General features: G+C 46.3%; 1 protein-coding gene across 6 annotated transcripts in view; it reads left to right on the top strand.

Moving 5' to 3' along the window:
* Nucleotides 1–23,860, top strand: part of PAK3 (p21 (RAC1) activated kinase 3) — a 145,005-nt gene that overhangs the window by 66,790 nt on the left and 54,355 nt on the right. The window contains exon 2 of one of the 6 annotated variants that reach the window (XM_069810957.1): nucleotides 8,977–9,080. The exons of the other annotated variants lie outside the window; for them this stretch is intronic. The gene's annotated coding sequence lies outside the window, so the exon portion shown is untranslated. The remainder of the gene's footprint in view (nucleotides 1–8,976; nucleotides 9,081–23,860) is intronic. 6 annotated transcript variants of the gene reach the window in all.

Genomic DNA, 23,860 nt, shown 5'->3' with positions numbered 1-23,860 from the left:
GTGGCTCCATTTGCCGGGGTGGGCGCAGCGTGCCTTAGGGGTGAACGGCCTGGTTATCTGTGTGGAGAGTTTGGCAGATGGCCCTGAAAGCTTTATTCCCCTCACCTCCCTAATGCCCCACCTGTCCAAATTTGACGCGCCAAGATTGCGGGAGAGGGGAGTCTGCTTTTTGTTTTACTTCTGGGCACGGTCAGTGGTGATGTTCAGCACCGGGAACCAGGAGGCCAGAGATCAAAATGGGTTTTGCTGAGCGAGTTTCGGGCTGACATGAATCACCCCAGTGAGGAGGAGGAGGAGGACGGGCTGTCGGGAGGGCCGGGGGGAGGCTGCAGGGCCGGAGCCAGGCTGCTACCTGCCTGCCTGAGGGAGGGAGAGGGAAGGAGATGCTGCGGCCGGAGGGGATGATGAGATGCGATCTTCTCCCCTGGCTCCTCCTCTTGTGTGAATCCACCTTCTCGGTGGCTGTCAGGCGGGGAGGAGGGGGCCTGGGGAGAGCTGCGGGGGGACAGGAGCAGCCCGGGAGGAGGAGGCCGCTGTGCTGAGGGCCCTGGGGGGCAGCGGGGCCGGCCGGGACCCCGGAGGGGCAGAGAGCAGCTGGGGAGCATGGCAGGAGAATGGGGGTGAGAACATAGCCCCGGCCAGGGCGACCGCCCGCGGCAGCTCACAGCGGGAGGGGATGCCAGAGGGGACCCCGGTGTCCCCCGAGCAGGAGTTGGTGCGGGGGGCTGCCGGCAGAGAGCAGGCCATCCGCGCAGGAGTGGCACTGGGGATTTTCAAGCACCTTTGCCCCGTCTCTCGTGGAAGTGGGGCACATGGCTGGCAGAGGAGCCTCGTGCTTCCGGGAAAGGTGTTCAGTCACAGGTTACCCAACGGTGTGAGCAGAAAACGAAGTAAATCAGGAATTGGGGATAATTAGTTCTAGGCCTGGGAAGTGGGCTGGTGGGTTGTTCAAGGCCGGGGAGTGAAGGTTGCCATGACGGGTTATGTGCATGAAGGGGAAGGATTGCCCTGAGCCTGGGTTTTCTGCCGTGAGCACAGGGCTGGCGAGGGACAGTGATGCTTGTGGCTGCGTTGGTTGGAGCTGCCTTCCTTGAGCGTGGGACTGGGCAGAGGAGCTGGTGGCAGGCACGGTGCGGGGGGCTGTGTTTGGGGGGTGGCTGGCTTCACGGGTGGGGGGCTGCAGGCAGCTGCCTCTGGGCTGCAGAGGAGTTTGTGCTCTGAACCGAGACCTGCATGGGTGGTATTTCTTCACTGAGTGACTCTGGATAACTAAAAGTAAGTCTCAGTAGCTCCTGCAAGCCCTGAGCTCCTGTTACAGGATTAAGTTTCCAGTCTCATAGGCCACTGCTTGCAGCAGCAACAGTTCAGGAGGCAGCTGTGGCAGCAGTGCCGCAGGAGGCAATACCCAGGGTTAGCTGCTTTGGTCATCACGGGCCCTGTGCTCGGGCCTCAATCACCTCGGGGCTTTAGCACAAGCATGTCAGCTTCTTGTAAGGAATGTCTGACGGGGGCTTTGTGACCTCTAAACTAACAAGCCCCATGGGACTGTGTAGGGGTGTCCTGCAGAAGCTGGCAATCATTTTGCTGTTTACTACAGCGAAGAGGACTTTACCTCTCCAAGTAGACAGTTCACTGGGCAATTTCTCTGTAAGGATCTGACCAAAACTCAGTATTTAAAAGTATGTGGAAGTTGGAGTCCAAATTATCCTGTGCGTCCTGAGCCAGCTCACAAGGTCTGGAAAAGCAAAGTTTGGCACAAGAGGTCATCTTCCTCCACCCCCCATATTTCTTTGCAACTTTTGTGCGTACGGTTACAGGGATAGGTGAGACAAATTCAGCTCTGCAACATATTGTTCGCTGTAACAAACCCAGCTCCTGTGTTAGCTATCTCCTGGCCTGGCAGCATTTGCTCCTAGAGGAGAGCTGGTTTGTGGTGATAGTCCCATTTCAGTTCCTGTTCCCTCTGCCTAGAAGCTTTCTCCTCTTTTTATTTTAATACTTTAGTTGTTACTGTGGATCCAAGTGTTCCTGGAGCTGCCGGTGTTCTGGGATCAAAAACAGCCTGGAAACTGGAGGTCTTTCAGATCTGCCTTCAACTCCTCCTTCATTTTAGCTGTGTCTGCACACAGAACGGGTCACAGGGGAGATGTCGCCAGATTCGGCTTCCGATTCTGCTCTGGTTGGCCTCCCTGTGACTTTGGGACATTCACACTGCTGTCAGTTTGTACCTAGCTGGTTTGAGTACTGATTTCTGTTCCTTGCTGTGCTACACAGTGGGCAGGTGGGAGCTCACTGTGATCTTCCTCTTTCATTACCTGCCTTAGCTCCTGCAAAAGGTGCTTGAAGGTTTTCTCCCAGGAACTTAATGGGCAGGGGGAACAGAGTGAGTGGGTGGGGAGGGCAGCAACAGGAAGGGGAGAGAGAAACGTGAATTAACTTTCACCTGCAGAAATAAACCTTTCTACTCACCAGTACTATTTTGTGTTTAGCTAGCATTTTCTCCCTGCAGCTCTATTTTGCTTTTTACCTTTCAGACACAATTAGTTGAGCTTACGTGTCTTCTGTTTCTTCTATGTGTACTTTGATTTGTCTGATACTTGAAGAATGGCATTAGGCTGAGTGGTAACTGGTAGGTCTCACTGGGCCTGGGTCAGCACAGGTGGAGATGCTGATGTGAATGTCTTGTCTCAGACCTGCTGTCGCTGGTGTGTCTCCTGCCCCTAGCAGTAATTCTATAATGGAAAAATACGACAAAAGAATCTGTGGTTTGCTCGTGTCTTGTCTCAGTGCTTCGAGTTTTGGAGATCTTTTCCAGGTGAACGTCAGCAGCTGTGGCTTGTACGCAGCTGACAGCAAATGCAGGGTATGCTCTGTTGGGGACAGCAAAGGGACTTTTTATTTTGCATGTTTGATTGTCCAGGTGCAACTTAGCTCTGGCATGGCCCTGTTTATGAGTTGGCCTGCTGGGTTTCCTGAGACAGGAGACTGGGCTGCAAGGTGGCCCTCACCTCCACGACCAAGTGGTGTGAGACATGGCAGGTGGGTACCCCTTGCTGTGGGCAAGCAGCATGGCATCCACCCAGTCAGTCTGATCGATTGTCATCCAAGAAGCCTCTGATCTTGTTGATGTGGTCTCATGTCCCCAGCTACTGGAGCTCTTGACCCCAGGAAGCCCTGGGCGGGGGACAAGCGGGCCTACAAGCGCTCCAGGTCTTCTGGCTCCTGAATTGGGAGGATCCTCTTGTCAGCATATGCCACCAGCCCTACCTGCCGGTCTGGCTCTCAGAGCATTGGGCTAGGTGCACCTCTGGGTACTCCGGTGTCCAGTCTTGTATCTTCTTTTCTAGAGGCAGACTTAGAAATGTCCCTCTTAAAACAGGGCCCTGTCCTGTTCAGTTGAGAAAGCTCTGCCATGAATGTTGCTTAGCATGAGCAGATGTTTTCTGTTGGTTTGTCTTGCTCTAATGACTTATCATCATGTCTGTGTGCATTAAGTATTCAAGGGTAAAATAGTGTTGTATATTCAATGGGCTCATTTCCCAACATTATTTTTTATTGTCAATTGCTCATCTAGTAGTGTATTGATAGATGCAACTGACTCTTGACTGATGTGGGGCAAAGCACTTCTCTGCCCTGGAGTCTGTGCTGTCAGTTAGGTGGTTTGAATAGTTTGAACTGCTTCCATGTGGCAATGCTGGTTGTTTTGGGGCTCTCTGTGTAGTACAGGTGCAGGATGCTCCAATACAGCACTTTGTAAGGCTTGCAAATAGCAAAGTTAAGGTTGGATACACCTCCTTCACTCTGTCTGCTCTGGTCATGTGTACTTTTTTATTGCTGTCAGAAGCAAATTAAAGCAATTTGGATCCCAGAATGTGTGTTCAAGGAGTCTTTGGGAAAGTTTTACGTGTTTCTTCATAATCCTAAGGGCAAAAGTGTGCTTCCTCAGAGAAATGGAAACAAAGATTCTGATACGACCCCTTGACTTCTGAAAGCGATACCTTGCACGTGGACTAGTGATAGCTGTGCTTTGATCCAGCTTGCTCTACACGCATGTGCTTGGCTTTTCCACAAGACAATGTACTGCAATGTCATTTTTGTCCAGCCTTAGATCCCCTATAAGCCTGAAACAAACTGCCATTTCAACATTGCAGTACAGCACAGGCTCCAGAGCTGGACCATTCTCATTTTCTTTCTAATCCTCAAGTGTTGAAAACATTCTGGCACCTTAGCAGGCTCACCATTGCTTTGCAGGGTGTATGCACAGTTGGCTGCATGTGACTAGGGGAGGACTAAAACATTTTCTTGTCATGTCACCTGAGCGTGCTCGTTTCTCCAGACAGCGCTGTTGAAAGGGCAGCAGCTGTGTGGCCCCCCCCAGTCCCTGTCCCTTTGCTGGCATGAATAAATTGCTGTTTGCTTTATTTGGGAAGGGCACTGGAATGTACTTCTGTGTGTCTCTAAGGGGAGTGAAAGGCCTAATGTTTTCCATCTTCTGTCGTCTCCTTCTCTATTCCCTATTGTGAAGGAGAAAATCCTCCAGATCAGAAATTTTCCAGGTGCTTCCCTGCAGAGAATTTTGATTCAACCTGCAGTGCCCAGATGCCAGCTCATATTTATCAGGTGCACCGAGCCACTCCCCAGATGAAACATGGGGCTGCTGGTGCATGGTGAATCCGAGAGGGAAGAATGGAAGTCACAGAATTAAAATCCTGGGCATTTGCTAAAACTGTTTTTAATGTCACCTGCCCTCACAGGCAGAAGATTGTGGACTTGGGTTTGGGATGCTCTTGAAGTGTCACCAGAAAAACTGTCGAACATGTGCATGCAGAAATGGAGGCTTGGAAAATGCCTTTAATTGTGACTCCACTCTGCACAACACAGATTGTCATGCTTTGAGCTCAGGTTTGTTTGTATCAGGGACAGACATTGATGCAACAGCTCCTATCGGGGCATGAATATTTCAACAACTGAAACGATGCCTGCCTGCTCCAGAAAAGAGCTGCTTACATCCTCATTTGATCTTTTTAGTGAGCCTAGCCAGCTCAGGTTGGCATCCTCGTTATTTATTTCCTACAGATACGGTCTCTGTTAGCTGTGCTGTGCTATGGCTCTCCTCTCTTCATTCCAGAGGCTCTGGGAACTCAAATTGGGAAGAGGTGAGATTTCTAGCAAGAAAAAAGACTAAAGGAGCCAGAATTTGCTCCCTGTTTTGTTTCTTTTTGAGGAGGCACTTTGCACTTTGTAGGATGCATGGACCAGAAAAAGGTGGGGTAATATTTGGAAGTATCCATGTGGAAGTATCTATATGGAAGTATCTAGAGTGGCAATCTCTGGGGCCAGTCTTCTCCTTTCATTTCTGCCCCACATCCTGCACCACACCTTCTCTCCATGCTCCTGTTCTCTCTGCACTTCTTCTTGCACTAGGGGGATGCAGAATCCTCCTCTCTAGTGGCATTAATGAATAATATTAAGCACTTCAGAAGAAATAAGCTGAGAGTGGAGCCTTAACTCTTTTCTGCAGTATATTGACAGTTCATGCACAGAGATTGTGTCCTGGACCCTTCTTTTTGAAAGCTATAGTGGTATTGAAACACTGGAACTCCTGGTACCATTGTGTGTTTCTGAAGTAAAATGTCTCCAAAGCATCTAATTAGGGGGCACTTCCTACAGCCACGATCCATAATGCAGACAGTGAGAGCTTTTGAGCAACTTGCTCTTCAGGGCATGCCCTGAGTTCTTCTGTGGTCTGTAGAGCACTCTGGACATTGAGCGTGAATGCCAGGCTTCTTCATGTAATAAGGAAAAGCAATAGGAATATGAGTATGAGGTAGTTTTCCACTTCCAAGTCCTTGGTGTGGTAAGGACTCTCTCCTCTTACTTAGTGAGCAACAGTATGTGGATGAAGTTTCCAGGCCCACAGATGATGCAAGAGGTCAGTTACACGATTCTTGAGTATTTTTTTTTGAGCTGTGTTTCATGATGTTTGCATTGCTGATCCCAGCTCTGCGAGCTTGGCCTCATGGTACAGCTGAACATTTGTGATCCAATATTTGAGGAATACATTTATTGGAGTGGTTATCCTGAGTATAATTGCTTGCATACCAGAACAGAAATTATACATTGAGAGTTATAGCTGTGTATGTACCCCAGGAAGCAGTCTGGTAAACATAATCCCCAAATCAACCCGCAGTAGGACTCACTTTTGGGCAAGGCAAGGAAAAAATAGGGCTCTTACGTATTCCAAACAGCCTCTAAAGCATGAGTTCTCATTAGACTGATGGCGTTTGTTGGTGGGCTCATTAGGCAGAAGCAGCTTTGCACTGGTCTGCCCTGCAGTGTTAGCGAGGTACTACATTGTGGTCCGTGGAGCTGGCTGTGTCTGACCACAGGTCCCCCTTGCCACAGAAAGGGCAGCTCAGGCTGGCCCAGGCTCCCTCCCAGTGTGCTCACTTGAATTTTCAACATTGGTGCCAGAAGGCAATGAGCAGTAGGTGCATGCTTCAAGCATTTTTCTGCATTCTGAGGATTTCAAAGCCTGTTTTCTGTGAAAACCATTTTAAAGGTTTACAATAAATGGCTAAAAGTCAGGCCTGGAGAAAAAGCAGTGGTGTGTTAAGGCAGGGTCTGGCTGCTCTAGGGGGACTGTGTGCCAGGTTGACTCATGTCAGACACGTTGGAAACACAAGGATGAAGTCAAATGTCCAAGGTCATCAGTGGGGTGCTGGCAGAGCAATAGAAGATGCCAGTTAGAGGCAAACATGATTGAATTTTTGTGTCCTGAACTCACTGTGGGGAACAGTGGTGGTGGTGTGGCCAGGGACCTTGCAAACCTGGGCTAGTAGGTGCCTAAATGATAGAATTTGGGTCCATGGCGACTAATGAGGACAATTTATGGTGGAACATTACTTCTTGTATCCTTTTTCAAAGCAGACGTGTGGTGCTTCCATCCGGCAGTGTTAGGGAGAGAAGAGCCCCGGCACCCCGAGGCTGCAAGGCTCATTTAAAACATATGCACTGAAAGAGGGATACGTTGGATGAAGAATTGCTACTTGTGACATATTAGGTGTTAAACGCATGCGATACAAGGAGCTTGTGAAAGGATCTGGATTCAGGATGTGCTTGTACCTAGCAGAAATGTTCCGGTTTGTGACTGTTTTGAGCAAAAAGACAAGGCCCCCCCCGCCCTGCTCAGCCATTGTTGCAGGCTGGTTGCTGAGCCGAGTGTTGTAAGGTAGCCATTACACAGGTGGCCACGTAACGCAGCAGGATTTATAATGGAAGACGTAGGGGCTCTCTGGGGACTGGGAATTTAAAGGCTTTTTAGACACTTTGCATTGCATTTCACTTGTGCGTGTCTGGGAGGGGTGTCCTTGTATGCATATATATCATATGCAAACGTATTTTGAGTTGCTGTGTGTTTTGTGTGAATTTAGAAAAGGAGTGATCTGGAGAAAGAATCCTCCAGGAAATGTTGTTTTTGCAAGCATGGGCCTCTTGACTGTGATTTGGGGGGGAGGAAGGAGTGGGAATGAGGGGGAGGTTCACTGAGGTTTTCTTCTTTTCTTGTAGCATTTTGGGAAAACTCCAGCCAAGGCCCACATACAGTCAAATGAATCAGCCTCCCCTTTTGCCATAAGTAATTGGCAGCTCTAGCTGCAATGCAGTTTTGATGTATGGCTAATACGCTTTTTCTTCGTTAATTGAGAAGAAACACTGCAGTAGACGCATGATGTTGAGTTGGCCTTTGTATGGGGTCTTTCAGCTAGTAGGGAGACATTGTAGGCTTCTTCTTGAGAGGTTGGAATTTGCCACAAGTTATATTCCATACTCTAGTCTGAAGGCTGTCTGCTCTAGAAAATACTTTCTTGTTGCATACAAGTGTAGAGGGCACTGTAAGCTGGCACACGGCACTGTTGCTCAATGCAGGGTTTCCTTGGAAGAGTCTCATTTTATAGCAACTTCAACAGAATATTCATGTTCTTAGATGAGTGACTGTTCCTGTGCTGACAAATAAAGCATTTTGGCCTTCTCATATTCCTGTAACAAAATGAAATTCACTTGTTTTCTAAAGCATCTGGTGCCAATTCAGACTCAGAGCTTTCTGTGTCTGCTGTAGGATTTCCACTGGGATCGGAAAACTTACCAGACAAGCTCAGCATTCACCACTGGAAGTATCTGGAGTAACTGGAGGGCTTTCTTGTCCTGGAAACAGGACATGTAGCAGTTGCCCTTGGCAGGCTAAGACTTGCCAAATGCCTTTTATTTCCTGTTGGAAGCCTAGTTTTACATGGAAGGACTACATTATGTTCACAACTGTAGTATCTGTTGGTAAATATTGGCTTTAATAACACACGCTTTACTTTAGCAGAATAACAACAGTGAGGGATGAATGAGCAGTGAAGTAAGTGTGCTGTACTGGGGCAGTAACATCAGTGTTCTTCTAGAATGTTTTAAATGGTAAATACCTATTATTTTCATAGCATTTGAAAATTCATTAGAAACAAGTCCCTTTGAGGAACCTGTAGTCATAAATGTGATTAACTCAGCCTTGGAGTTTTAGTCATGGCCAAGGCTTTGCTAAATGCTGTCTAAACAGAGAAAACAAGCCTGGCCTCGAGTTACTCTTTCATGGGATTGCTTCATATACAGGCAGCATGTGGCCTTCCTGCCTCCAGTTGTTCAGTGGGGGAAGAAAACATTCAAAGAAAATACAAATGTAAAGTCTTTGCAGGGGGCAAACAAAATGGTTGGCTCCAGAGCATTTTGCACCTGAAAGGAAACACAAAAGTGACAATTTTTGCCCTGCACCTTTGTAGGGAGTGGAGGGGACTCTTGAATGTTTGAAGATGCAAACCTGCTTTCCATGCACGCTTAGATGAACAACACTCCTGCTTGTTTGGTTCAACATGTTGTGTGTATCTGGAGAGAGATTATATCCAGGCCAGTTAGGCTGAAGTTTGCTCTTTCTCTCTCCAGTTCACTGGACAAGTGTTTTACGTTTTCTTCAGCGTAACTTTAAATGGACATTGTTTTACCCTGTTCTGGAAAGGAGCTGGTATTTCCACAACTCGTGCTGTCATGTAAGTAACCTTTTTCTTTTCTGCACAAGGTCATTACATCATGATGCAGTAATCCTCTGCCTGTGGGATAAACCATTCTCTCTGTCTCTGTGTCTGTCTGCTGCTCTTATCTGTGTTTGTTCTTTCTTAAAGTGTGCATGGGGGGAGGAGAAATGAGGGGAGAGCAAAAGTTTTGATTCTGGCCTGTTAAACTATGTTTAGAGAGAATAATGCATGGGTTGTGAGATGCAAAGGGCTGTTGTCTCACAGAGGTATTGCTTTGATACTTTATCCACAAAGAGAAGCTCCAGAGTCTCAAGTCAGAAGAGCCTGGGGATGAAATTACACCTTTGCCAGGCTCTGACAGGTTAAACTTTACAGAGATGCAGGTAGCAAATTATCCGCAGACTGAATTGCAAAGGAGGGCTTTAAAATGGGCTTTAACAACCTGCTGGGGAGATTGAGTGGATAAAAATAGTTAGTTCTTGTATCCCTCTTTTTGTCTGTAGAGCTAAAAACAATTTACAAAGGAAGGACAACATCATTATCTTGGTCTCAGCCCAGAGGAACCCGAGGGATGGAGCACTGTGGGCGGAACAGGTCAGCATGGGAGGCAGCAGCAGGACCCAGCCATCTTGCTGCCTGTCCCATTGCCTGGCCATTAGACTAAGTTGCTCCCTGCTTTTTGCAGTTTCTAATTTGTCTTGGACGTGTCTGTGTACTTTTTCCCGAGTCAGTTTACACCACAATATATCATTCGTGGCCAGCCTGGGGTGAGCCCGATGAAGTATGGTTCATAACTATTTTTGATTCATTTATAAAGGGATTAGGTGACGTGGTTGCCTGGACAGCAGGGACTGTACTTGGTGACCCGGCGGGTCTCTCCCAGTCCTGTATTCCTATGTAACCTGAGGTGATGCCATCTAAGCTGCATCGAGATGCCAGTGATGTAATTTCAAACTGTCTGGCCTGAGCGCCAGTGAAGTCAGGGAGGCTGCACATGTGTAAGATAGGATTGGCTTCGATCCTGTCTATTTTGCCCAAATACTAAGTAGAAGATAGGCAGGGTTTGATTCAAAATGAAACCAGCTAACTGAGCAGAGGAAGTAGAGCAGATGTATTAGTGGTTGATTCCATCTTTCACCTGCTCCGAGGGAAATAGCTGTTGTATTTTACTGTGCAGCTCTGAGGTCTGCTGCAGATTAAGACAAATAACTAAGTTGAGTCATCAGGTTGTAGTGTCTCAACAAACTACTCAAAAAGATGTCAGGCCCTCACTGTGGGTGGATGTTAAAGTGCGAGAGCTATCAAAGAAACACATCTAGAATCACATGAAGACTTCACTGTTGCCGTCATGCCATACGTTATAGCTGTTCAGAGTATTGCAGTGATAGAGCACATGTCCTCCAAGCTGGAAGTGATAGACTGTTGTAGCTGTCAGCAGGACAGGACTATGACGGGCACCTTGCAGGGCATGCTGGCGTGGGTACGGTTCTGTGCTCATGTGCCTTTACAGCTGTCAAAACAGACACGTGCATCAAGTTGCTTGGAGTGCAAGCAGAGGAGCTCAGATTGGGCTGTGCCCATCTGTGGAGACTTAGCCGTGGCTGAGCAGTCTCTGGTCCGGTCAAAAGGGACACCAGTAGCAGCCACTATGTCCTCATGATAATATTTCTATGCTTTGTACTTGTCCCTAATTTATTATATCCCAAAATCCAAGAGTCTTCTCGTAGAGATTGCGTTGCTGACAGCGTCTTCATCCATGTTTCAGCTGTGCTGCCTCTGTTGGTGAGAATAGGCTCTGGGTAGATTGCTCCAATGTCAGAGTGTTTTAATGGAGGAGGGGAGATTTCTAAATTAGATTAATTCATTATGCTCTTTTCTTATTACCTGTTACTAGAAAAATTCTAGCAAATGACTTTGTACTATTTCGTTTGCATTATTGGTTTGCTTCTGTTTAATTCCGGCAAAATCTTCAGACCCAGATTCCAAGGGGATGACCATGTTGTCAGAAAAACATGGTCACAGCAGAACTTCTCAGCCCTTAGTTATGATAGCTTTGACTTTTCTACCAGGCTAAATTTCAGAGCAGCATTGATTTTTATTTCTTTGTGTAACTTGTGATTTGCTGAGTTATAGCTGACAGCAGCTTTTCCCTGTCCTTAAGGGGTCATTCTGCATACGTGTGTGTGTGTTTGAAAACTGCAGAATCACATCTTAAAAAGAAAGTCCTCTAAACATGCTTAGCTGAGTGTAATACCTTTCCCTATGCACTTAGTTTTAAAGCCAAATGTCGTAAAAAAACTTTCAGTGCTTTGATGTGGGCTCATAATTTTCTCATTGATGCTATTAATATTGCATGCCCACTTGCTCCATGGTGGGTGTCAGCGCTCACTAACAGCAGCCATCTGTGAGAAAGGAGCTGCTTTCTGGCATGGATTAAAATTTAGGCCAGCTGTGGATGCTGGAACCACATCTTAGAGAGTGTCCCTCTGGGCTCTCCCTTCCCTGTGCTTTGCCTGAGACTCTGCACTGAGCAGAATTTCTGGTACCCAGGATCCCACAGCCTGTGGAGCTGCATTTCTGTATTAATGTCTGTGCCTCACACTCTAAAGGCAGAAAGTAGGGCCTGAATTATTACGCATTGGGCTCATGCCGTTGTCATTCCAGAAGGCTGATATCCCTCAACTCAAGGGACTCGCCCATTTCAATCCATTTAACTGGGAAGTAGTTACCAACAAATGATGCTCTTGTTCAGTTTGGACAATACCTGAAACCTGATGTCTCCCCCTGCACCTGTTCAGCACAAGTGGTGTCTTACGGGTCTAGTGAAACAAGTTAAAGTGCAATTGCAACGCTGGCCTGATAGTCTGGGGAAGCCAGTTTTGCCGTATTTTTTACTGTGATGTTGGAAAAATCTTATCACTCTGCCCTTTAGCTTTAATTCCTGGAAATATAGGCAGGTTAGTATTGAGAGGGCAGGGGAAAACAAGCAAACAAACTCCAAGCAGCATCCCAGGTAAGTCTTGCATATAGAGGATGTGTGTTTTGCCACATGTTGAATTGTTTTGCAGTCAGGCTTCTGGGATGTGAATGGATTTTCAAACCTGTGTAAGAGTTCAGTGGTGGGATTACTTTCAGCAAAAAAAAAAATCATGGAATCGTAGAATGGTTTGGGTTGGAAGGGACCTTGAAGATCATCTAGTTTCATCCCCCCTGCCATGGGACAGTACTGCCATAATCTGTCAGTACTGTTCTCTTAGTCTGTGTTAACTATCTCACTAGCCCACTCCAGCTATCCCAGAGGCCAGTCCTTATGAAAAATAATGGCCTTTGGCCAAATCCTGCCTCCAGTTATGGTCTGACCTCAAGTTTTCATTTAATTTACAGAATTGAGGTTTATAAAGTAGCTGTGTTTAATAACTGCATCAATTCTCATCTTGATGTGACACCTAAATAGCATTTGCAATAGGAACATGGTCTCAAGATTTCTGCTGTTTTCCAGCACACGTTCATCCTTTCTGTAGCTTCCTTTCAAAGTCCTTTCTGTCTCACAGGATTTCCTTTCTTAAACAGGGTTCTTGGGACAGGCATTTTGCAGATGGCTGCAGGCATAGGCCAGTCACTCAGAAAAGGGCTTCTACCCTGGAGGTGCCTCCTTGTAGACAGGGAAAAGAATGCATGGTTCTGCTGTCCAGGCGGCCTTTAGAAGAATGGAAACTTGTTTCTTTGAGGGTAAATAAACCTTCTGCAAAGACTTAGGAAGTGATTCATCTCCATTTATACAGTGTGCAGTATCAGCTTGTCAGACTGGGATCATATGTTGCACTTTATGATATAAAGCCCCCGAATGTGAATCACATCAAGGCACTCTTATAGTTTGCCCAGCCAAAGTTACATTAGCACTGGTGGTAATTGCTAAGAGAGTATAATGATCTACCTGGATAATCATGACTGAGTTCTATCAGTAACACTGAACATTCCCATTCTGATAAAGGCCCCAGCTTTCTACTGTTGTGAAACTTTGCTCAGCTGGGAACGGTACAAGCCCAGAAGACTGGCACAGAATCTGCCTTGGTGGACGGTCACATACGGGCCACATGTAAATGTTGTGTGTGTTCAGAAGACAGATTACAGAAGACAGGTTAGAACTGGGTTTATGCTTTTCTTCCTCAAACTTCCTCAAACTTCTCTGTCATAGAAATCAGTGGAACTAGTGAAAGGCAAAGGGGCAGAGAAACTTCCCTCTTCAGCTCATAGGTCATCAGAGATTTGTATTATCTAATATGAATCGTGTTTCAGACTTAAAGGAATGCAGTCCCAGATCCTTCAGCAGCTCCCAATTTTTCCATTGCAAATACCAGAACCATTGTTTAACCCCCACTGTGGTGATCTCTGGGGAGAGGCTGGGACCCAAACGGGCTGTAGAAGCACCAGTAGCTGCCTCAGTCATGTAGGTGGCTTCTTGATATTGAAGATGTTAACTTCGGCCAGGCCCCGAAGGTAACGTGCAGGAATATGTGCTCAATAAGCCTAAGTAACTCCTGCCTGGCAGAGGAGTAGAAGTTTTTTCCTCTCCCCATAGATGGTGAGACATGTGGAACCAGAGCTGGATTCTCATGGGAGCTGAGCACTGCCTTTTGTGTGCACCTGAAACGGGCAGTAATTTCTCTGCTGCATTACTGAATCCCATCATATTCTTTGAAAGCAAATGAATGAAGGTTTGGTCATGGTTGGCAAGAAATTTATGGATAAGATGTTCAGCACAGGAATTTTGTTTCAAGGAAGTCCAGGCAGTAAATGCAGGAATGGTACAGATTCAGGTGGAGGCCTTGCATGAGGAGCAAATGGGCTCTGCAGTGAGGTCTGGTAGTGTTTTCTGACTGGGCTGGGATTTCTTTCTGAATGAAGATTGAGATGAGCTTTGTTTTGCCAAAGAGAACGTGGAGGCTCTCTGTTTCATTGGTAGATGCTGTTTGTTGTCTCCTTCATAAAATCCTTGACAGAAGAAGGAATTCTTTATGGCAAAAAGTGGTTATGCCAAATAAAACAACAAGAGGTGGTGGCTTGAAATAAAGTATTTCTAGGAGAAGCATGAAATGTATTCTGTTTTCAATGCATGCCTTGATGCCACATCCTAGATTTTCCTTGATAACATTTTGAACCAGCAGGCCCTTGCCCATTCTCTACCAGTATTAGTTGCAGCTTAATGACCTATAATTACTTTGGTTCTTTATCACTCAACTTGCCAAGTCATTTATCTCTTGGAAGGAAGGATGGAGAGGAGAGTTTATTGCCTCTCTGTCTCTTGATGTTCTGCAACGCAAATGCGTATTTTGCCAAAGCCTTGGGGAAGGTGCATTATCTGAAATGGCAGGCGATTGCACACCTAGGAATGGAGGTGTTGCATGCTGCCTGCACTGATAATCTAGCCAAGTCCTTTTAATACCACGTTACCCTATATCCACAGAGTTTGGTAAAAAGGAGATTAGTGAGATAGCTGGATGATAAACAGTAATTTCTGATGTGTTCACATATAGAACTCGCATGCACATAAATTGGATTTTTGACAGCTGTTGGCAGCAAGTTATCAAAGCAGATTTTTTTTACTGAGGATAGACAGGTAAAGAGTAGAGGTGTGTAATTCCTGGAGCACGGGAACAACTGCAGTGTTCTCTTCCAGGGCATAAGGTGACACTGCAGCTAGAGGGGAGTGCGTCTCCCCACTAGCTTCTCCATGGAAGTCAGCATGGGCCAGCCACTCACCAAGGCACTTGCTGCTGGGAGGGGGCTGCGCCCTGTGCTGATGTGCCCGCTGGAAAAGCGAACTTGGGTGCATCTTTAAGAACTGCAAGCACAGCTTGGTGCAGAGTAGATGCTTCTTTGGTCTTCTGACTTACAAAGAAATGAAGGTAATCCATCCTGTCAGTCTGGGAGGAGGAAGTTCTGGGCTTGTCAGAAAAGTGGCAGCAGCTTAACTGATTCGGTTATAAATCACCTGTTTCGAGTGGTGTGGACACCCAGTGTAAACGTGCTTGTCCAAATTCCAGCCTTTGCTTTGATCCATTTTGTGCAGCTGGCTTGTTAAATTAGGTAATACTGGCTGCTGAAAGAGTTAGGCCTGCTTTAAATGTGTTGGCATTAGAGTTTAGATTATAATAAATCATTTTCTAAGGAGAGTCTGGCCACTGTCTTCTGTGTTGTCAGTTTGAGTCAAGAAGCTGAAGGGAAGGCTGATGAGTTCCAGTAGATCCGAGTCCTGGTGGTCCTCTCGTCCCCTCTGGTGGGAGTTACCGCTCTTAGAGCCAAGTTGCAAGAATGCGTGCCTCCGCCTTTGTCACTGTGGGGCTAGAAAGTTAGCCCAAATCCCTTCAGTGGCACTTTAGGCTAAGTCAGCAGATGCTCTGTGCAAACGGTTTAGTACAGACACATCTTCCTTTCTGTCAGCTTTTCTGGGTGAGCAGTAGCTTTTGGCAGAAGGGCTTCTTCAAATAGTCTCACGGGGTAGAGCGATGTCACGTGGCCACATTTGCATGTTAAGAGCATGTGGCCCTGTGCCCATCTCCAGAGCTCTCTTAAAAGGTTCAAGGCCAAGATCATCATTTGCTTGTTATAACTCACATGCTGTGCTTGGAAGAACTGATGCATGTTGAGTCCAGCATCACAGATTCATAGGAAGGATGGATCCAAGTTGCCTGTGGCATGTGTGTCAGAGAGCCACGATAACAATGGGAAACGACAGCAATATCTCACCTTCTACCTTTTCCAAGCACTCTCTAGCCATTAACTAATTAATAATCTGCACAGAATCCCTGGGAGGTGGCCAGCAGGCTGGTTCTTTGTTGGAGGAAGGTTGAGTGGAGATTCTAACATCCTTGGACTCTTGAGAGCTCAGCTCGTGATACCCTGGTCACTGCGTGCACACAGCACCATTTACAGGTAAGCGGAACCTGAGCTCCTTCCCTGTCGTAGGGCCAGGTAGGAAATGGTTTTCTCTTCTTTATGTCCCTGGCACTAAGACCTTTTAAAGCTTTTCAGAAAAGAGTTGGAGTGGAAGAAATGCTATTAAGAGGTTTTCACAAAGGAGTGGGAAAAACTGTTCCTGGGGAATCTGGATCCCCTGCCGGCATATCTGACAGGCTGGTGCCTGCATTGAATCTGGATTTCCCAGTCCTGTTAACAGCCCCAAGTCCGCACTTTCTTCAGCTGTTCTCTAAGGGAAAAAAAATGCTGTTCTCTCTCTGTTTCATCCAGAGACATGTCCTTCTGATGAGGCCTTCCAGAACAGTGGCATATTCCCATGAAAAGATTCTCTTTCAAGCCACTGACATGTAACTTGCTGAAAAATTCATGACCAGCTCCAGTCAGAGACCTTGGCTCTCCCAGGAGCACGGCCTGTGCCTGTCGGATTGTGATGTGCCTGCAGGGAGGCAGAATCCTAAGTACAGGATCAGTCCCAGGTGAGGAGGGATTTGTTACAGCATAATTGTAGCCACTGAGAAATGAGGGAATTGAGGCACGTTGTAATTATGCAATTGGCCAGAGTCCCCATGATAAGTCAGTTACAGAGCAGACGAGAACATCAGATTCCTGGCACTTCCTCCTCTGCTCCTGCACAGGGAGGCAGGATGGGAAAAGCCCTTCTGATTTTTGGATTTGATTCGGATATTGAAGGCTGTATTTTTAAAAGACCTTAGCTTCCCTTGAGAACGGCAGAAATTATGGGGATGTCAATAGCAGAATTAGTCAATTTTTTTGAAAGAAATCAGCAATGTGATGTAGCTGAAAGAGATCTGAGGCTGCAAACGTGCAAAGAGGATGTGGTCAGTGCATCTAGCAGAAGAGTATTCAATAAGTGATGTGACCAAGTACACCTGCCCCTATAGCTGTAGGCAAGTGTTTGAACATCAGAGTATCAAGGTAAACATAGCAGAGGGTATGCACCTTTACAAGGACGAGACAACTGTGTGACAGGTAAGACTTGGTGCTGCAAACCACCTGATGGCTCAGGGGTAGAGGGATGATAAAGCTGACTTTCCATAGACCTTTATCTGGACTGGACTGTTTTGGCTGGTGGATAGCTAACAAGTGCAGCAGTAGGTGCTAGGCAAAAGAAGATTTTGCTGTCATTGTCTTCAACTGGCAGCGATTGCTATTCTCTGGAGTACAGGAGAGGCTTTGCACAATTTAATTCTGAATATAGATTTGATACATTAGATGTGTGTACAGGAGGCAGAACCTAGGAACTCCGGTTGTATTTCTTAGCTGGAGAGCTTACAGCTGCTAGAGATGAATGCCGGACAGCAAGAGGAGGAGTTTGGGCTCTTGGTGTATATCAGGGACAGGTGGTGGCATGTTTGTTAATTTATCCCATTTTTACATCCATAGATTTATTAAGGCAATTTGGAGTGATAATTTAATCTCTGTGCATTGATTTCCTAATTTGTAAGCTCTTTGCAGGCTGGTGCCTGTGTTCTGGCTAGCTCAGGTAAGCTCTGTTCAGCTTCTGATGCCAAGGGTGAGCTTTGTCTGGCACAGGCTGCATGGTGTACAGTCTGCAGTGTCTGTCTTTAGTGCTTCTTCTCCTTTAGGCTGAAAGGCTGAGATTTTTGGCAGTGGAAAGCCCAGAATTCTGGCCCTGGCTCTGCAGACAAGTATGTGATTTGTCTAATAAGAATTCACTGATCACTCCAGAAGTGCTTTGAGATTATCGCAGTTAGGGATGGATGTTACTGAAATTTACCTATATGGTGTCAAGGGGTTTAATTAATTGTAGCTGGTGAAGGGCTTCATAAACCTGAGATAAATGACTCTTCAGATACACAAAATGTTATCATTGTGTATAAATATTTTCTAGATAATGGAAGAAAAATATTTTAAAACACAGAAAGTAATACAGGAACAAGATCTGTGAAGTGTTGCATTTATTTAGGAGCTGTTGCAGGCTGAATTGAATCTGAAGATAATGAAATAGTAATAAACCATGATGTGATGGCCCACATTTTCCAGCGGAGGCTCGTTCAAGTGCGCACACCATTCTGCATCAGCCCAAATTAGACTCGCAGGTCCCAGGATGAAATGGAGAAGCGTGATAACTGGTACAGCAGGACTTTCATGTGCCTGGCATGCACAGAAAATGATACAGGGCTGCCCATTTTGAGCCATGGGCTTTGCCTTCACACTTTCTTTCTTCCTAGGGTTTGTGCATTTACTGGCTGGTATCTTGGCGTTTGGCCCGTGTGGCAGGCAGCCTGGTTTTCGGCATGCTGAGCCTTAGAGATGCCCTTGACTTCGATGGGAGCAGGGGGAACTTAGTCCTTCGCAGGACTGGGCCAAGTGTGTCTGAGTCAGAGAAAGGGCAAGCAGCCAGGGCACTTTCCTCACAAAGGCAAGAAAGCTGAATTCCTTTAGTCCTTAAAGGAGCGGTTTGCTCCTCAGATTGGAAGGGCCCGTAGAAACCTGATACAGCATTACTGGAGTCTATTCGGTGACTTCGGTGGGAATTGAATAAGACTCTAAATGTGTTAAAGTCTTTGCACTTTTAGCTGCAACGATGATGCTGATAAGCAGAATTGAATTAAAGATAATAGAGGAAAGAACTGTCTTCCCTCTGCTGTTATCTGGTTTCTTTTGATAGAAATGTCTGCATCTAGATTATTTTAGGTTTTGTTTTGTTTCCCTGTGGTATCATACTCTCTTTAATAAATAATTTGTGGTTCTTTGTGACAATTTTCTTTACTCCTGAAGAGAGGAGATCCGGTTTCGTATCCCTTCTGGCTTTGAGGTACGTAGTTGCAAACAGCTTCTACCATCTCTTTTTTTTCTTAACATTTCCTCCTGTTTACAGTCGTACCTGCACCTTGGGAAAAGTTTACTTAATGCAAGGTAAATATTTTCTCTTCTCTGGTACACGAAGGTTTTATTGTCTTTTTTTGTTTCTGATGGCAAATAAGAGCTGTTTGAGCTGCAAGAAATGATTAATTTTGCAAAAGAACCTTCATCTTCTAGAAGTGGGAGGATGCTTTCATTCAGGTATAGAGACTAAACAGACAGAACAGGTCGTCACTGCCTTTTCATAGAGGCTGCTCTTAGGTTTGCCCCTGAAATTTACCACAAGGGGGGGGGAAACCTGAACATTTGCCACGAGTGGATCTTCGGCTAGTTTTCCACTGTAGCTTTCTGCTAGCCCAGGTCTGTGTGTCTCACTGGTGGGGTGGATCTCTGAGCTGCCAAGCAGTGCTAGTAAAGATTGGGGCGTAAGCAGGTATTTTTTGTTGCTGTAACTTTTTTCACCCAGGACAGTGGCACTCTCATGAGAATGGCTGGCAATGGTACACATTATCAACAGAAGTTCTGAGGACGTTGCTGGCTGGTATATCATGACATGTAGTCTTGCAAAGAGAAGGTAGTATTTTTCTCTTGTGATCTGACCCATCAAGGAGCCAGTATTGCATTACTGTTGCTTGGAGTCTCCCATTAGAGTTAGGTACTAATTTGGTGTGTCAGTCTGCTGTCTTCTCTTCCACTGAGACATGCACATCGCATTCTGTAAAGTTTCCCTTTCAGCATGTGTTTGCTGCCATTAGTGACCAACCGGGAAGTGCTGTATGCTGATGCTCTCTGAAGAACATGGGCAATTATCCCTTGGATGTACTCCATGGGGTTGTTTTTGTGGTCCTTTCTCTTGGCTTGTGACCCAGACAGTGCTGGTGATGAGTCAGGTGTGGATAGAAATGCCACATTCCAGGGAGTGTAGCTGGTGGTTGCTTTTCTGTTTGAGCAAATGTACTTTGTGACCTGTTAGGCATCAGCTGGTAAATGGGATGGGTCACTGGCTTTCCATACTTGCTGTTCTTGGTTTGCTTCTGAGGCATCTCGGTGTTGCTCTGAGCTGCTGTGTAGGACTTTGGTACCTCAGGACTGGGCAGGGAAAAGCAGGCGTCTGCCTAAAGCTGTAAATTAGGGAGGAGCTGACAAAAACATGCTAGTAGCAGAGCAACTTCTTGTATACCGGCTTCTTTGAGTGGCTCAAGAGATAAGGATTGATGTAGGTTTCTAGCTTGGTAGCTGGCAGCCGGGGCTGTGCTACCTGTGTTCCCAGCTCCTGGCCGGGACTGCCTCCAGCCTTGCCCTGCTTACTGGAGACAGCAGGCTGACGAGCAGCCCTTCCAGCTGGGGTGGGACCCGTCGTCTGGCCGTGCTCCCTGAGATGACCCTGACCTCACCCTCTGCTGCTGAGGACCCTTGAGCCCTAGGATGGAGGTTCTTTGTCCCTTAGCACTGCCTGTCGCTGCAGTGTGTGCTGCTGTCCTCTGATGTTCCCAGGCTTCAGAGTGGCGGTGCAGAGTCTACAGAGCTTCTCCAGCTCAGTACGCTGCAAGGTGCTCAGCGCATCTTTTGCTCTAAGAATTTCTTTAAAGGCCTCAGGTGTAAATGCAGGGCCAGGAGTTAACCTCACTAGGAACAGGCTCACTCAGTGATGATTCTTAGATCGCGGTTAGTCTTTGTGACCTGTTAGTTAGTGTGGCTTTTAATTGGTTTACTGCATTCTGTGGTATTTTTTTTTTTCTGTTCTAGTTTTTTAATCAAAGGCTCTTGTCTTCTAAGGCCTTCTAGGGACACAAGTTTCTATGAAAATTATAATATTTCTTTATAAAATATGTTTATCTTTTCATGGTTGCATGGCCCTGCTGCCAAGTAGTGGATGGTTCTGTCAGCTTCTGTCAAGCTAAAGTGATAATGTCTCTGGTTTTGTGAGGGTTTGTTTTTTTTATCAACAGCTTGTATTTGCCCACTGACCTCAGAACTTTTTTTTTTTTTTTTTTTTACTCTTAAGTTTTTAATGTTTGGTGGCATTTCTCCAGTCTAAGATTGCCTCTTATCATTGCAGCTGGCTCTACAATCCAGCTGGAATCAAATTGGTCTTTGATTTAATGGCACAGCAGCAAACATAGCTGTAGAATGGCTGGCAGCTTCTTTTACAGAGCCTGGCTACTGAGAGTCTGTTCATCTGCTGAGATTGTACTGCAGAGATCCTTCTTTTCACAGGAGCATCCTCAGTCACTGCATTCACTCTTGTTATTTACTTTCTGGAGAAACTGCATCGTAAAGGTATTCTGTTCCCTGTATGTGTTTACCCCATTGCTCTGAGCTGAGCATTTTTTCTTTTTGCATATCTTTCTGACTGTGCTCTGGACCACAAAGCCTATATTTTCAGGCAGTCTGTCTCTCCATGCTTCCTGGGGTCCTTCAACCTCATTCTTACTCCATGCAAATGTTCTCTCTCTTTGGCCTGTCACTCTTTCACGCTCGCTGGATAGTTCAGATGGCTGTGCTGTTTGGAGGCATTTCACTAGGGCTAGACTGGGAGCCTTGGAGGCTCCCCTGTAAACTGGAATGGTGCGTGTCTCGGGCTGTTACCTATTTCACTAGAGGTCCTCTAGAGTTACACATAGACATGGTGACGCACAGCTCTGTAACCAAAGCATTTATTCTTTTCTCTGCTTCATTATTTTGCCTAAACAATAGTGCCTTTAGACAGGTTCATTTTGTCTGAGATCAGACAATATATCAGCTGTTCTGGGTGTTTGTTTTTTTTTAGACACTGTCCCTGGCAACAGTGTCTTGCTCATTTCTCATAGTTTTCTGCCACTTAGTAAAACCATTTCACCTCCATTTTTCTTGTCTTTTCCTCCTCAAGGACAGACCAGTGTCTAGGCTCTGTTCTTGCTTCTGTTGACTTTTTTTCCTAGTAATCCAGCATTTCCAGGGGTTTGAGATCTCTGCCTAGTACTTCCTGTTTTTTCAGTTCCTACAAGGTATTTTGTGGGCCTTTTACTCTTTCTCTTTTTCACTTGCTATCCAGGTTGTTGACACTGTATTGCAGGTACTGTGTGCTGGCTAACAACGTGATTGCTCTCGGGGTTCTGAAACTAAACTGACTCTCTATTAGGTTCTTTAAAGTCTGATAGATCTGATGAAATAGAAGCAGCCTCCCATCTGCATTTACAGCAAGGGAGGGAGAGGAGTTCCTCACAGAGCAAGAACAGACACACAAAGACAGTGAGTAACATGTCTGAGGTCATTTGTGAACTCTGTGGCAGGTGTCCCGTGCTTGTACCCTCAGCACGTGCCTCTGCCTCTCAATATGTCCTGCGAGGAAACAAAACAACAGGCAGAGCCCTGCTCCTATCCCCTATTCCCTGGTGAAGACCAGCTCCAGGCACTGGTTTGTACCAAGGTAGAGCTGGGGGTACTGTGAGCCCAGAGGCTGGTGGTGTGCTGCCAGCCCCCTCATATCCCACCATCTTCCCATAGCTTCTACTCTTCCTCCTGGGATGGGGCCTGGGAAGGGATACACCTACGTTGCTCACTGCGGGCATGGGCATCTTGTAGACAGGGACCCATCTGAGGTGGCAGCTGCTGCTAGCTGAGCCAAGGAGCAGCAGTTTGCTGCTGTCTGTGTACATATGGAAATGCTCTTTACAGTTTCAAAAGTCAGCTAGAGTTTGTCAGTACCGGGAGTGGGACACGGTGGGGCACAGGCCTGTTGAAGGCTGACAGAAGGGAATTGCAAGGCTCTGCAGCTCTATGCAAAGCAAGCACGGAGACGTACCATCTTCTGTCTGCCCTCCCAAGTTGGCTGGTCGTGAGTTGTCTCTACCTCGGTACTGTGTCTGTGTATCAGGTGTGGCTGTGTCAATGCAGTCAATGGATCAATGTGCAGTCAATGCTGTGTCAATGGATCTGCCTGCTTGCTGGCCATCTTGGTGCCCTCGCACAGGGTCTCCGGGCTGTGTGCCCGAGTGCCCACCTCTGGATGTATGCCTGGGGAGAGCAGTGCACCTCCAAACCCTTGGTCCCTGTTTGTAATGACTGGAGAATAAAGACAGGCGGAGGAACGGTTAAGATTTTCTTGGACATCTTCTGTCCTCGCATACTGCTTCTCTGTTGTCCTCCCCAGTTCTCAGCCTGCTTTGCTTCTTACAGAATACATAACAATGCAGCTGTCATTTTGTGCCTCTTAAAAATCCTTAATTAATATACTTCAGTTTTCTTTTAAGGCCTGAAGTTGTTGTAAATAGAAAGTAGGGGGTGTCAAACAGTAGTAGGCTTCAGCCAGCAGTGGGGTAAATGTTGATGAGCTGTTTTAAGAACAAGTTTCTTTGCAAAGCTTTTATGCCATAAATCTGATGTGTGCCTGGCACAAGGAATCTATTTTGGGTCCTGTTGTTGTCCTCTTTCCTCTTCCCTTGCTTTTTTTGTTTGTTTACTTCTTTCTGTGCTTTTTGATGGTTCCTTATTTTTGGTGCTTTCTTTGACCCGATACAAGACTGGATTAGTGTCAGCTGCTGCTCTGGGAGTTTGTACTTCTGTAGGGATTTGCATTAGGACCTCAGGCTGCTTTAGAAACACTTATTGAGCATTGGAGGCATTTCGTTTTTAAAGGAGCAAGTGCAGACGGCTCTGCAAGTTCTGGACAGAGACCTTCAGAGGTGGGGGTACCTTGATGTGTTGGGAACAGACGTGGCTTGGCTCTTGTCTGCTTATAGGAAAAGACTTGTGTCCTTTTGCATCAGTGACTTGCAAATGTGCTCCCAGGTTCTTCAGACGAGGTATCTATGGTTGTATGGAGAAGCTAAGTGGTTTGTCCTAGAAAAAATTTGCAGGAAACAGGAATGAAACCCAGAAGTATGAGATACCTACCAGTTGCTCTAGGATTTGTAGCACGGACACAGTGCCATTTCCAAAACTAGGATGGTCCCTGCTGGCTCAAGCGCTCTCCCTTACAGTAGCTGAGG

The sequence above is a fragment of the Haliaeetus albicilla genome, chromosome 23 (genome assembly GCF_947461875.1).
Source record: "Haliaeetus albicilla chromosome 23, bHalAlb1.1, whole genome shotgun sequence".
NCBI classification, from domain to species: domain Eukaryota; kingdom Metazoa; phylum Chordata; class Aves; order Accipitriformes; family Accipitridae; genus Haliaeetus; species Haliaeetus albicilla.
The sequence above is the reverse complement of the archived record's forward strand: the minus strand, read 5'-3'. Positions and strand labels throughout refer to the sequence as shown.